The sequence below is a fragment of the Amblyomma mixtum genome, chromosome 5 (assembly GCF_055824585.1).
Source record: "Amblyomma mixtum isolate Tamu chromosome 5, ASM5582458v1, whole genome shotgun sequence".
Lineage (NCBI taxonomy): Eukaryota > Metazoa > Arthropoda > Arachnida > Ixodida > Ixodidae > Amblyomma > Amblyomma mixtum.
Window position 1 is genome coordinate 98189886 of NC_143016.1, and position 15042 is coordinate 98204927.

The following is a 15042-nucleotide window of genomic DNA, read 5'->3' on the forward strand; positions in this document are numbered from 1 at the left end:
ACAATTGGCCCCATTTGAAATTCGCGCACTGTGGCGTCACGAGCATTTCGACCAATTGAAAAGCGTGACATTGGGGGCGGAGCTGGTTACGAGGCCGACGCCGACGCCGACGACGACGCGAAACCCAGGAACGGACGCCAAAGAGCTGCGCTCTAAAACGACTCTGAAGTTCGTACGATATGTACGCTTATATGGTGAAACAAGGAACTTCAGAAGATACATTAGAAAACCAAACTCACTTTATTGTATTCTTAACCAATAACCGTATCTGAAACCTGTTTGACTTTCTCTTTACACGCGTCGTCCGCGCTCTATTATTCGCCCCGAGTCTGTAGGAGAGGAAGTTGGCCCAGATGACGAAGAAGGCAAGGATCGAACGTTTAGTCACGTGCGAGCTGACCAGAAAGAGAGGCCATGCTTGATCTAGGCGGGACACCACGACACACCGACAGCGCCACCCACATAGCTCTGAGGGCTCCATTCGAGAGTCTGCCCAGCTGCTCCACAACGACTCCGAAGGACGCGGACATGATGAGTGAGGCGACTGTTTTCCACGATGATTCGATGGCGGTGGACGCGGTCACGCTGCCGGGGCTGAAACCTGTGCTGTCGCTTCGTGACCAGTTGGTCCCCACATCGCCGAGAGAGAAGGAACGTCTCCGGCGCTGGCTTCTAAAGGACGCCGCTCTGCCCGGGTTCGAGGGAACAGAGGAGCCCAGGATCACGGTACCTCAATATCCGCGACACAAAGGCGCTTGCTCGCGAACTGGCCATCATCAGCGGGTACCAGGAAGGGAAAATCGCGGAACACCCACAGGAAGGCGAGGCTGCCGGCGTCCGGACGCTTGGCGACCGCTCACCGATCTGGTCCGGATGCCTGCAGCCACAGCGGCGGACGCTCTATCCGCAGCGACCGCCGCGGCTGCCCCAGATGGCCCACCGGCTTCTGCTGCGGCCTGTGCCGGGGTCTCGCCTCACCTGCCACAGGCAGCCAGCTTGCATCATCGTACAGTAAGTGCAGATATCCTTATGACCACTCTCGCGTCTGAACGAAGTTATCAGTCTGCTCTTGTCGTAGAGGAAATTGCCATGGAGGATTTCAACACTACACTGTACCCTTTGACCCCGTGCAGCCGCGGGCAGAGGGATCCCCGGCTACCCGGTGTGCGACAAGGAGCTACGCTGGCGGAGACGTCAGCGAGCGAGCAGTCTTCTTGCGAGGCGTGTAGCCGGTGTACAGCGCGTCACCTGCGAGTGCTGTGTAGAACGCGTCGTATCCGCGCACGACTCGCGGGACGGGCTGGCGGCAGGCCACTACACCTGCGCAAGAAGCAGAGGAAGACTGCGTGGGGCCTGCGGTCCGGAGGAAGAAGCAGCACGAGCGCTCCAGATGGAGAATATTAATGTTATCTTATATTTCAATTTCTTTTTAATTCTGTCGTTCATTGCTTTCTCTTTACAAGCATAATTTTCGAAAATAAAAGAAATGTTTAAACATTATTACTATGGATGGCAGATTCCTATGTCTTACCGGAAAATCTTCGCAGAACTTCCGTTTCCGGATACTCGGTCTTGTACGTTTAATGATAGAAGAGAGGTTTTTTTCAATACAGCCTTGTTATGACTGACTGGTTAGGACGAAGCATAAAGTGCGTGTACTAATGACAACCGATGCTGATAATCGGGAGGCAGTGCTCGTCGGTCGTAATTCATGGAAGCTGTGGGACTGTGTCAACGACCTGTTGCACAGTATGGTCAAGGATTCACTCGTTCCTGCAGTCTTGGTTGGTTGGCTTCAAATAAAGCTGACACACGAACGCACTGCGGTGGAGTGGCTAGGGAACAGGTGGTGAATTGCAGGAAACAAGCGTTTGGAGGAAGGAAAAAAGTAATATGTTATTGCTGCCATCTTGCTGCTGCTGTTATGCCATTGGCGAATGGCGCATACCTACGAGGGTTACTGGCTACGCATTTAAGTGTCAAAAATAGGCAACAAATTGCGTGTTGGAAGAATATAATAGGAGAGAAGATGGCCCTCATAAAAAGGAAAACAGATTAATTTTGGAACTATAAGAAAACGAAGGGGAGGGCTCGGAATCGGTGCGTCTGGCAAGGAATCCGAAAGACGCGGGCTCGATCCCAGCCGCGGCGGTCGAATTTCGATGGAGGCGAAATTCTAAGAGGCCCGTGTACTGTGCGATTTCAGTGCTCGTTAAAGAACCCCAGGTGGTCGAAATTTCCGGAGCCCTCAACTACGGCGTCCCTCATAGCCTGAGTCGTTTTGGGACATTAAACCCCAATAAACCAATAAACCATAAACCTTCCAGATGCAGTGATATACCCGGCTGCACGTCTCCAACGCTTGAGTAGCGTTGGAAAGGTTATAGTGAGAGGGGCCGATCGAGTGTGAACGAAATGAGTGCGTGTACTCTTCTGGATGGATGGATGATAATGGCTTTGTATTTGAGAACAACGGATCGAGCTACCCCATTGCTGAAGCCCAGCTGAGTAACGCCAAACGAGAGGAAGTTTGAAACAGTATATTAAGCATGAAATGCTTTTAGCTCCCGTTGTCGGCAGTGTGGTGGCGTCACTCCGAGACCGAGAGCCAACATCCGGGCACTGAATTCCACTCATCTGGGCACTGAAACGAGAGCATCCGGGCACCGTACGAGATTTAACGAGACTCTCTAAGCCCTCCTACAGTACCGGCATATAAGCGCCGGTAGCTTCGCGCCGAACGGGTGGTGGCGTTCCTCCCTTCCTGTACGGTGCGGTTCGGGTGTCCACCGAGATGACAGAAAATTACTGCGCCATTTCCTTTCCTCAAAAAGCCTTGCGGTCAAAGGGCAAGGCATCGCGCCGAACCGGTGGAGGCGTTCCTCCGTTTCTTTACGGTGTGGTACGGGTGTCCACCGAGATGACAGAGAATTACTGCGTAATTTCCTTTCCTCAAAAAGCGTCGCGTTCAAAGGGCAAGGCATCGCGCCGAAGGGGTGGTGGCGTTCCGTGGACTGCCTGGCAGCGCTACAACACGCTGTCGCGTTCCACTCCTAAAGGCGAAGCTTAAGCGTCATTAATTAATAGTTATTTAGTATTTATTAATTAATCAGTAATTAGTCACTAATTAGTAATGTGTCATTAATTCGTCATCAATTATGTGTGATGTAATTCAGAGGTGACGTCACCAGTGTCACATAGGCAAAGTGGTGCGGAAAACGCTTTCGCCTCTACGCACTTTAGACAGTTTCGAACGCGCTGCATATACATTCTTGTCAGGCCTGCGTCTCGTCGTGTCCGCGTACGCTTCGTGTTATGCCCGTTATGCCCGTAAACATTATTTATGCTTACTCTACTCTCGGTTACGGGAGACGCAGAGATTTTTTTTAAGAGGAATTTCCAGGGAGTCTTCGGAGGGAGGCGAAACGGCGACAGGAGAGGAAGAAACGATTCAACGTTTCGGTTCATTGCAGAATGGACAAGTGGCGGAGGGAGAACTGCCAGATCTTTGCAGATAAAAGTTTAGGGGAGGAGTACTACACCCAAGACTTCTAAGGGACACCTCGCATTGGCTTGAATGGCGCTATCCTGTATTCTATTTATACTTTAAATGCCGGAAGTCGTCAAATGAGAGAAAGGGCGAATTGGAGTGCTTCAGCAAAATAAATTGTTTGAAGCGTGCACACGAACATAAAGGAAACCAGGGAAATAAGGGAATATAGGCTCGCTCAATGAAGACGACGCGAGGAAGTCCGCTGACTCATTCATTGAAATTCCACTGTAGCCAGAAACCCACCCAAGCCGAATATCATGGATATGAGCAGGCACGAGATAAAAAGAAAACGCGATTTAACGTAGATCGAATAGAAGATGTGAATAGAGTACAAACTAAAAAAGAGCGTCCATCACCGCAATGATGTGGCAGTGATGAGGACGTACTCTTCACAAGCATGTACCATGGGCAAAAATTCCGCAATAAAAATAAGAGTGTAATCAGTAGACGTCGGAAGGCGAGGACTGGATTAAGCAAGGCAATACACCTCAATCAGCAACGGGGATAGAGACAACTGAACGTTTCGACCTGGTGGCTTTCGTACTGCCACTAATAAATGCGTAAAAATAGATGAGGTGAAGAAATGAACCGTTTGCGAACACGACAGGGTTGAACCATGCAGTTTTAGAAAGGACTGAAGTGTCAGCTGCTGAAACCGCAAGTCCAAAGCAGGGAGACGAGCCTCAGAGTAAAGCACGTTTATCGCCAGAAAACTAGGCAAGCCAAAGCAAAGCCGCAGTGATTAACGTTATAGCATGCTGCACACACCAGCGTGTGGAAACTTTCTTTTCAGGCAAGGTGGAGGCATTGAGGGCGATGCGGGAGCACCTACCAGTGACGCAGGGCGAAAGGCTAGAAGTCTTTAACGAAACGCCAGGTTTATGACTGCAAGACAGCTCCGACGTGTTGAGCCAGAGATTACTGGTAGGTTCGGAAAAGCTATGAAGTTGTCGTCAGACGCTTCGCCAATTAAATAAAGCGGCTTCGAGTGGAACTTTGTGACAAGGACTAGGCGAGGTTGACTGAAGGAGCATTCACATTATAGAATTAAAGTTATCAGGGAATCTCCGTATTATTTGTGGTTCGGACACCCAGTTCATGATGGCCAATGTGAGAGGATGCTTTTTCTCGGGGTCTGCGCCGATCTATCGCGCAGACCCCTATCTATTGGCGTTTGTAGCCGCCACCGGCCTGCACATATATATACATGTATAACTATCTTATTCCGAAGGGCATATTAGCGCAGAAAATAAATAAATAAATAAATAAATAAATAAATAAATAAATAAATAAATAAATAAATAAATAAATAAATAAATAAATAAATAAATAAATCTGACTTTTATGCCTCCCATCATTTTGCATACTCCAACATATCCCAACGTTTTTGAAACGTTACACTTAAGCTAAACAATTATCGACGTTCATGATGTGCACACGTGAAAGCAGCTGCTGTAAGGCGCATGATTTGTTGATTCTTGAAAAAAAAATGAGAATTTTTGTCTGAATTCTCTAAACGTGCGAAAGTAAAATTTCATGAACGATAACGATAACGGGCCGCAGATGCAGCTGATGAAAACGACGATGGGCAGTGCACAGCGTGAGAGGGTGTCGCAGCCTGAGGACATCATCATCATCATCATCATCAGTTTAACACGAGGCGTGCTCGGGTGCGGCATCGTTGCTTAGGTGCGTCGTATTATGATGTAGTAGTGGTGATACCTGTGTTGTGTCTTTTTGCGTCCGTGGTCGTTTCGGTGTGTCGTATTATGCATTGTGCTGACTTGCGATTGTTTTCTTCATGGTTTGTGCGCAGTTCATGTACATAGAACATTGCTTCACTAATAGGGGAGTAATTACACATTGACACCCACCCGAGCGCAGCCATTCGGCTACAAAGGAAAGTTATACAGCTTTCTCAGAAACTTCGTAGTCAAAGAAAGATTCGTCCTGGTCCGGGGTTCGAACCCGTGACCGCCGCTTCACCGGAGCAGTCGCTCTACCATCTGAGCTAACCGGGACGGCAAGCTTATGGTAGGGCTAGAGCGAATTGATCAATCACTCGAAGTGGGAACAGGGTTGGTCAAATGTGTTGGCCAAACATTTGACCAACATTGCTTCACTGTAATAAATACAATGTTACAAAAAAAGTGGCGATAGACTAGTGCTCTCGTGCTCTGGCAGGCGAAGCTGACCTTTTCGTGCCGCCGCGGGTTCGTATCCCAGTCGCGGCAATACTTGCTTGATTTATTTTTATTTTTTTCCTTTCACTTCGCACAAACCCACAAACATCGCAAGATCTAGCTCGGGGTTTGCCTATCAGTATAGTGATTTCGCAGTAATACGACCTATTTATCGACAATGAATTAAATGAAAAAAGTTCGCTTCATCTGATTCATACCGGTACGAAGCTGGTGATGGTAGCTTTCGAAACATGATATAATCGTGCCGCTACCGCGGGAATTCAGACGGCCGCGTGAGATTCGGAAGAACTGTGTGGAGCAGATTCTATGAGAATCGCCTGAGTTTTGAGCGTGCTGCTCCCCGAAAATAACACTGACACTCTATTATTGCAGGATACGACTCAAGAGCGAAATATCAGGCGCCCCTCAAACGAAAACCTTCAAACGACGGTGTTGACCTGTGACTGATATGTAGGGGTCAACCACCGGCACCTTCTAGCCATATGCGGTGCCGCGTTGTCAGGTACTATCGCGCGCAGTATGACTTGCAACACGCATCACGTGGTACAAGCTGACGTCACGAAGCAAAGCGAATCGTGCGGCGCTGAAAAGTTCTGCATATAGCTGCTGAGCAGCGTGCCCGCGCGCCTGGTACTGTGCAGCACAGCGTATCATTTTCTTAAATCAAGACTCTCACCCAGAATTCCTCCCCATCTGGAAACACTTTATCACCGACTTCGTCTGAATGCTGCATATACAAACGGCTTGCGATACCGTTTTGGACAAATGAACAGTCCGCATTGTGACAACCACGGTGTAAGAAATATTTCAGGTGTAGTAACAGCGCCTCCGCGGCCGCGGAAATTTCGTACCAACTTCGACGCTTCACCGTGAGATGGCGCTACTGTACAGGAGGCTTTCAAATGTGCGCCGTGACGCGTGCCACGGTGTATATTGACGCGTGCTATCAGCAATTCTAGCGTTGTCGGTGATGCGTCACCTGTGCGAAATGAACTTACTTGATTTTAATGGTACTTTTCAGCGAAACTGGTCAGCTAGATTTCCAGGTTATGACCTGATGTTACGTTAAAGATGCGATGGCATCTGAAACAGCGATAATTTTTGGCGTGTGGTCCGCTTTTCCTCAGGCAACGAACGCCTAACATGGCCTGTTATTGTGTAGATAAAAAAGCACAATCGAGCTGCAACAATTATATCACAGCTAGCCATGTCTACCAACGTCCGCTATTTCGATCGCCACTTTTGTTTTCCATGTGTGTGTAGAACAGCTAGACACTGGTGTACATAGTTCGGTAACAGGTCATCATTCCTACGGAATTTATAACCGCAGGTATTGGATGCAATACTGACGCCCACAAAAGAACTGACAAGTAGTATGTGTGTATATTTTTTTCTCGTGGCACACAAACGGCTTTTCACTACAGGTAGGTGTTTGTAGAGCTCGGGTTAAAAAGAGGGAAGCAGCTTCAAGAATTTCAAAGGCATATAGAACGCACTTCAATTTATTCTCTGAAAACACAAGCAATGAAATGCACCAATTCATTACGCAGTTATGACAACAAACAGACCCCGTGGGCGATACTTTACTCTGTGACAATGCAACAAAAAGAGTACTTCAAAATTTCAACGAGGATAAAACAGTTTTAAACTAGCTTCGATAGCTTGCGCAGCTTTTGTGTTTGTTTTCAGCATTCTATTTCACCTGCTTGAAATACTGACGCATGCGTAGTGCTACGTAATAATGCACGACTTGTGCCATTATGTCGACTTTATGCTCACCCCATGGAAATGACATCTTATGATTGTCTAGAATGTAGTCGACAGTTATGTCGTAGACATTCTTATCAGAAGCATGTTTATGAAACTGTTTTTCTATTCCGTTTAAGAGAAAATATGGCAACATTTGCATTTAGCAGCCCGCCTCGTGTTTTCTGCAAAGCTAAAGCTGCTTCAGGCCTGGTCACGTTTGCAGAAGCCGTTAGCCCAGTTTTGCACGCTGAGCAATCGGTGCATTTCAGCAGTTTCCTGCATAGAAACCCGGTCACATAATAAATTATACAATCGGTTACACTACCTGAGTCGGGTTCGTTGTGAATAAAGTCCTCACATTCATTCTCTCTCTACAAGACCATCAAGTTTGGCCTTCAGCTCATTGATACGTGGCTCGTAAGGTTCTTTGAAGGCTAGAATCATGTCGGACAGGTTTATCAGACGCGAGTCTTCATTGTCATGTACCGTCTTTGTCAAAAGTAACCAGGCTTCATGGTTTGCTTCTATCTTGTATAGTTGAGCCCTTGTGGCTTTCCTAAAGAACAAAAGTGGTTGGTTGGTTTATGGGGTTTAACGTCCCAAAGCGACTAAGGCTATGAGAGACGCCGTAGTGGAGGGCTCCGGAAATTTCGACCACCTGGGGTTCTTTAACGTGCACTGACATCGCACAGTACACGGGCCTCGAATTTCTCCTCCAAATAAATTCAACCGCCGCGGCCGGGATCGAACCCGCGTCTTTCGGGACAGCAGCCGAGCACCATAGCCACTGAGCCACCGCGGCGGTTCAACAAACAAAGAACAAAAGTTGTTGGAAGGTAAAAAGACCCCCAGTCCTTCCCTTTAACTGCTATTTGAGCTCCAGGGAAGCTCTAAGGGTTCCACTGTACGAGCTAGAACCAAACCATGCAGCCTGGCTAATTTTGACAAAGATAGTACCTGGCAGTTACCATATCTTGGAGGTTTCAACGAGCTGTACACAGAAAAAGCATGCTGTACAACTGCAAGAAAGTTGGTAGACACGGGAGCTCATTTTGCCCACCTGCTTGGTGGATAATACCGAATAATTTGTCGAGCACATCTTGGTTAAACTTCGCAGTTAAAACATACTTGAAATTTCATTTCTCCAACAGGTACTTGAGCCAATTCAGAAAAGATTCCAGAACAACAAAATCTTGACTGTGCATTTTTAACCCTTCCTTTTGATGTTTCCGATTAAATGCATCGAATAAATTGCTCATTTTCACAGTAAAATGAACAGTGTCCTTGACACTCTATCTAGACCTGGCGTACCTCTTTTGGAATAGAACTCTAGCCCATTGGCAACGCTGAGGCTGAACAGCAGTGTTGCTAGTTTCACGCGCATCTTTTCAGTATTTGTTGGGTTTAGATGTGAGTATGAGAGTTTAGGACAAACCCTGAATTTGCCTTCATGCTTAGCGTCTGCAACGTATAGCGTGTCATAGTGTGACCAGAAAACACGCGTTAACACAAAGCACTTTTTCCCCATTTCTTTTGCCTTCAAAGAGACGACTTGACTACACGCATGAAGCAGATAATCCTTGGCAACCAAACACCCCCACACAAGTGAAATCATCACGAACAAAGCAAGACACAAACGTGAAAAGCAAGCGCAAAAGCAGCACGCTACGAACACAGCGCAAGGCGCTAAGCCCCCTCGGCTCTAACGCCATCTGGTGGCCTGGGAGGGAAATGGGTACTGAATTTCCTCTCCGGGCGCCGTGTGGACGGCGCGGTAAGCTGTATCACCTGAAATATTTCTTACACCGTGGTGACAACTGTGCCTCGATAGAAACTGTGGAACATATCTTGCTTGAGTGCCCTGCGTATGCTAACGAGCGTGCGTACTATGAACATTGCATGCAGAAGATCAGCCCAGTGCCCCTAACAATGGACAAAGTTTTAGGTCCCTTAGCCTGCCTTAGGCAACAGAGACTTGCAATGAACTTTCTATTTACATATTTAAAAGACATTGGACATCTCGATAAGCTCTAAATTCACTTGCACGTTACCTTCATGCATTATTCCTGCAGTGAACTTCGTCAGCCCATTTGTCGGACTAAGCACTCCATCATTCCATAGGTTACATAAATACTCGCCGTTGCATCCTGAGTACGAATTGCATGACCGCATTTTATCTTTGTTTTTTTTTTCCTTTTCCACACTGCTCTCCTTCTGTCTTTATCTCCCAAATTCCCCTCCCTACGCAGAGTAGCATGCCACCGATTTTTAAACGCCGGATAAATTCTCTGTATTTCATTAAAAAGTCTCTCTCTCTATGAAACGCAAACCAGGAGAAGGTGACCGCCAGAGCGTTGCAGGTCATTCTGATCACTACTGTACGTGCAAGACGGTCGACTGCGGCGCCATGATAGCAGACCGACGCCGTCGGTTGGAGGGTTTCGTTTGAGGGGCGCCTGATACTTCGTTCTTGAGTTGAATTTATTTATTGAAGCTTCACCGATTTGGCTAACGCGAAGTGGACTGAAACGCGAAGCTAAATTTGTGTTACGCATCTGTTCTCAATAAAAATGTTCAAAACGCGGATCCTAACGTTTTACAACCGAGATACTTCGCATTGCAAGCGGAATAACCGCCAGATGACTCATTTCTCTCTTCTTTTATTTCGTTTTATTCACTTCTATTCACTTTTCTATTCACTATTCACTTCTATTTTATTCACTTTTACTCACTTCTTTTATTTAATGGACGCGACGAACTCCACGCGACTCTTTCTCTTTATCCTTTCGCCGCAGTTTGAAGTGCGGGTCTCGTGTTCCAGCGCAGTGCAAAGATGTGAGGCACACGGATGGCAACAAGCGAGCTTTTTTTCGCTCTGTGTAGTGCCTTATCTGCGCGACCTGCCGATAGTAAGCGGTGAGCACGCTCGAGATTTGGGCGCCTGCACTTGATGGGCGGTGCTTATCGAGACGTGGAATTTCAAGCCGACGGACGACCAGCAGGTGATCGTCGCGGCTGCATAATTTCACGCGTACTCAGCTGCCACCACCGGCAGGCATAGCTAATTTTGCTGACCAGAAGGATGTGCAGTGTTTTCTCAAGGGTTTCTGAGTAAGATCTTAGGTTATTGAACCCCGCCGCGGTGGCTCAGTGGTTATGGTGCTTGGTTGCATTGGTTGTTCTTGTGAATAAGCAGAGGGTTTGGTGCCGTCACAATAATTGGGGCAAGTGCGCACCGACGTCACTCGATGCGGGTGAAAATGCAGAGCGGCTGCTTGGACAACATTCAAAGTCACATTAAAATATTTTCCACTCAATATCTGAGACTGAAACTTGCTATAAGGCACCTCTTACGCCCATGAAACAAATCACATCATTTGCGTGCGTTCAACATTTTGCGGCTGCACCCACTTAAGTATACATGTACGGTGTAAAGCTTTGGACCTGTTATTTTAGAGCGCAGCTCTTTGGCGTCCGTTCCTGGGTTTCGCGTCGTCGTCGGCCTCGTAACCAGCTCCGCCCCCAATGTCACGCTTTTCAATTGGTCGAAATGCTCGTGACGTCACAGTGCGCGAATTTCAAATGGGGCCAATTGTACTTTGGCTAGTAACCATGCAACCAATCAAAGGGATCGTATAGTGATGCTGCAACTAAGTTGGACTGAGTTTAGTTAATTGCTTAATTAATCAATTAGCCTAATTAATATAGAGGAGAATGAAGAGGTCAGAAGAAAAGAAAAGAAAGACGCGCGCCGCAGCGACAACAGCGTCCGCGGAAGGAGACGCTGCTGAAAAAAACATAAGTACGAAGCCGCGCTCCCTCCACCACCACGCACTTCCCCACTCAGTAAGACGTTGCTCGTTTCATATACGTTGTGTCGAACATCCTAGACAGTTCCAACAATTGACAGGTTAATGGCAGAACACGATGGATAGAAATTCAAGAATATAAATATGAATAGCCTAAAACCTTTCTAGTTAGACCGCATAAATCAATAAAACCGAGAACGAAATTGGTCGAGTTGGGGAATCGAACCAGGGTCTCCGGAGTGCGATACGAGCACGCTAGCCACTCCGTAATGCCAGCTGAATGGTTTGGAATGAACAAAGGCGCGTCTAGCTAATACGGCGTCTTCGTTCACTCCCATCTTCCCCCTTTCCCTTACGGCGAGGTGCAGGTGTCCACCCAGATATGCGAGAGAGATACATTTCCTTTCCTCAAAAAATAAATTTACCGTCCAGCAAGGCGTACAGTCGAATTGGCGATGGCGTTCTGTGGACTCCCTGGCAGCGTTGCAAGACGCTGCCGCGTTCCACTCTTACAGGCGAAGCTTAACATGTTAACCACACATCAGTAACACACGCAGACAGCCAATGGACGCGTCATTCGCTGGCAGCACTTGATTCATCATTCACAACCACATTCTTAACGTACGCTCCCTTGCCGCACATGCCAAGGACGTACACCACGATCACATTCTGCGCCATTCCTCTGTACTTTGCTTTGCTGAAACCTGGATGGATCCCGAAGAGCCTCTCGAAATCATAGATTTCCTATACTGCTGTGGTGCTCGCAGAGACCACAACAGAGCGGCGGGAGTCGCTATCTACTTGCGCACAGGTCTCTCTGCAATACCAGTCGAAATGTTTGGCACGTCACATGAAGTTGGCGAACTGTGCGCCGCAAAGTTGCCCAACGGCTTGCTGGTAGTAGCTGCCTACTTCGCCCCTACCGCACTCACGAAAGACGTCGTGCACTTCCTGCAACTCGCATTAACCGTCCATCGATCCACACCGATGTTAGTAGTGGGGGACTTTAATGTTGACATAAAGACAAACAGCAATTTCCTAACACTTATGCGGGAGAACATCCCGTTCCTCTCGCTCGTAACGCGTCCCACGGCTGTGACAACCTCGCGAGGCACTTGTATAGATCTCGTCTTTGAGAATCAAGCATTGGTGTACCAAGTCGAACATATATCAGTCTATTTCTCCGACCACAAAGCTTCCTTCATGACTGTCAAGAACTGTTAGTGGAGTCTTTGTTAAAGGAATACGTGTGAAAAATAAAAAAAAAAATTCTGTGATAGCGCATACATGTGTTGCTCGATTTCTTTGCCTCAATCTATCGAAAAGGTGAAACAGCTTATTTGCTGCGCTCAAATTTCGCATTAGGAAGTAACGTAATCGTCGGTAATTTTTTCTTCACTGACACAGCCTTTATAGTACACTACTGTATTCATCCGCACCACAGCTATCTCTGTGCCATGAGCAACGCCATATTCGAGGACTCCGCATTTATTTATGCCATGTGGGGTTCATTAAGCAAGTGAAGACCGCAGTATAGGCGCGTTCGATCATTTCACTTGAACTGAAATTGAAATGGGGGGCGGATGAGATTAAGAAGTTTGCGGGGATACGCTGGCCGCAACTGGCAAATGACAGGATTAATTGGAGAGACATGAGAGAGGCCTTTGCCCTGCAGTGGGCGTAGACAGGCCGATGATGATGTTGAAGTTAATCCAGCATGGCCGGTAAATGATTCCATATGTGTTCCCTTCTCTACTAAAGAATTCCGTAGCTTCTGAGCTGCCGCGGCGCCATTCTTAATCTCATTATTGAAAGTTACTTTCGTGTTGCATTGCCAAGTCTGGCAGTTTTCTTCCTTGCGATAAATTTGTCTGTCAGTCTACCGGAGGCCCATTTTACGGTTTTACGTCTTTCTCACAGATCGCAGTGAAGCGAATTCACAAATCTACTCGAGAGTAAGAACTGGTAGTGGGCGTTAACTATATATTCAGTAGGTGGGGGACCCAAGAAAAAGTAAAAATAAAATTGCCTTGCGTGCACGGCAACCGTTCGTTGAGGTTGAGTGAGGAAGACCTTGCCCGCACCACAAACCGGGTAGTTAGCTACGCAGTCGGATGTAACTTAACAACGAAGCGGCTAATAATTCTCCTCAAAGGAGCTCCTCCAACCGATGGCGTTGTCATATAAAGGCGAAAACATTAATATAAGTGCTTATACTTAATAAGTGCTCATACTCGCCGCCATGACTATGTCCGTCAGTCCGTTACATCTGAAGTGAAGGTCGTGACTAGTCATTACTAGTCACAAATCATAACTAGTTAGTCATGACTGTGTAGTCATTAACCAGGCATGACTAGTTAGTCATTAGCCAGTCATGACTAGTTAGTCATTAACAAATCATGACGGGTTAGTCATTAACAAATCATGACGGGTTAGTCATCAACTAATTAGCCACGACTAGTTAGTCATTAACCAATCATGACTAGTTAGTCATTACTGGCCAATGACGACTAGCCAAAGATGACTAGTTAATCATGCCTAGCTAGTCATGGTTCATGACTAATTAGTCATGATTAGCCAATCGAAGTCACAGTAGCAGCCAAAGGCGTGGAAAGGCTTTCACCTTGCGCACTTTAAATCGTCAAAGTGCCCCCTGAATTTTTGTCATGACGCCGCCATCACCCGTCTAATTTCTTCCAGTGTAGCGTCGCTGGTGGCTTGCATGTGCATAGCGGTTGGTTGACTGCGACGTCAAAATGTCGACGCCATTGATTGAAGGGCCTTCATTAATGGGCATTTGCCACTGTGTTCTTGAGCTCTTTCTTACTACACTACCATGCTGTTGCCCTAGCTGTTAGGTTTACAGCAAATTTATATTGCATAATAATAATGGCAAACTGTCACTTACCTCCGCCAATTTCACTGGCCAATCACAATACTGAGCTACACGACTTCCCAAGAAGAGTGATTGGTTGATTCAACTTTTAGCTTCCACAGCTAAGAGTGGCCTTCAGTATGACCCATAGCACAGAATTCCGGTACGCAGTGACATGCTTCGTCTACTTCAGCGAGCATCAAGTCCCACAATAAAAAAATGAAGATTGAAAACTATCTCGTCGACATTATGAACTTACATGAAACCCATTCCTCGCCTCTACGGGGCTTATGTTATGACTGAGAAGAAAATAAGTAAATTTTATTTAATTGATTGTCTTGCCTCGCAGGCTTTGATGAGAGCAGCTCCTTGGGTTCTTTTAAGCCTGCAAGTCAGGAATTCCAGCGGGAAAGGATGAACTCGAAAAAAAAAAGAAGCTAAAGGGAGGCTGGCAACTCTGACCATGCATGGGGGCCAGGGGCAGGAGACACAACCGTGTCTGGGCTGAGGAGGGAGAGGAGGGTTGAGAGAGAGAGAGATGGCAGCGTGCCGTGACGCTGCTCTTCTGTTGACACAGAAACGCGAGTGGGTCGTGGCGCGCCCAGATTGTGATCCCGACTGGCATGCATCCATTTCGGAGAGGCTGCGATTCCTCGGCGCTCACTCGCTCTTGGGGGCGAACCGCGAGCGACAGCCGTGAAGGTCTCCGAAGGGCCACGCGCCCACTCGCCCCTTCTCCTTCACCCTTCTCTCTCCCATTCCCCCTCTCTCTCCGAATGAAGAGCAACGTTCCTTTCGGCTTCCGTCCCCACCCCCCCTTTTCGAGAGCGCTCCTCGCCTATGTCTGCGGCT

At 47.4% G+C, this 15042-nt stretch overlaps 1 long non-coding RNA gene across 1 annotated transcript; it reads left to right on the plus strand.

Annotated features, from left to right (window-relative positions):
- The first annotated feature begins 457 nt into the window (after positions 1 to 457).
- Positions 458 to 1500, plus strand: LOC149343130 (uncharacterized). Its single transcript, XR_016282698.1, has 2 exons — positions 458 to 1011; positions 1134 to 1500. It is a non-coding gene; the product is annotated as an uncharacterized LOC149343130 (long non-coding RNA).
- Positions 1501 to 15042: the final 13542 nt, after the last annotated feature.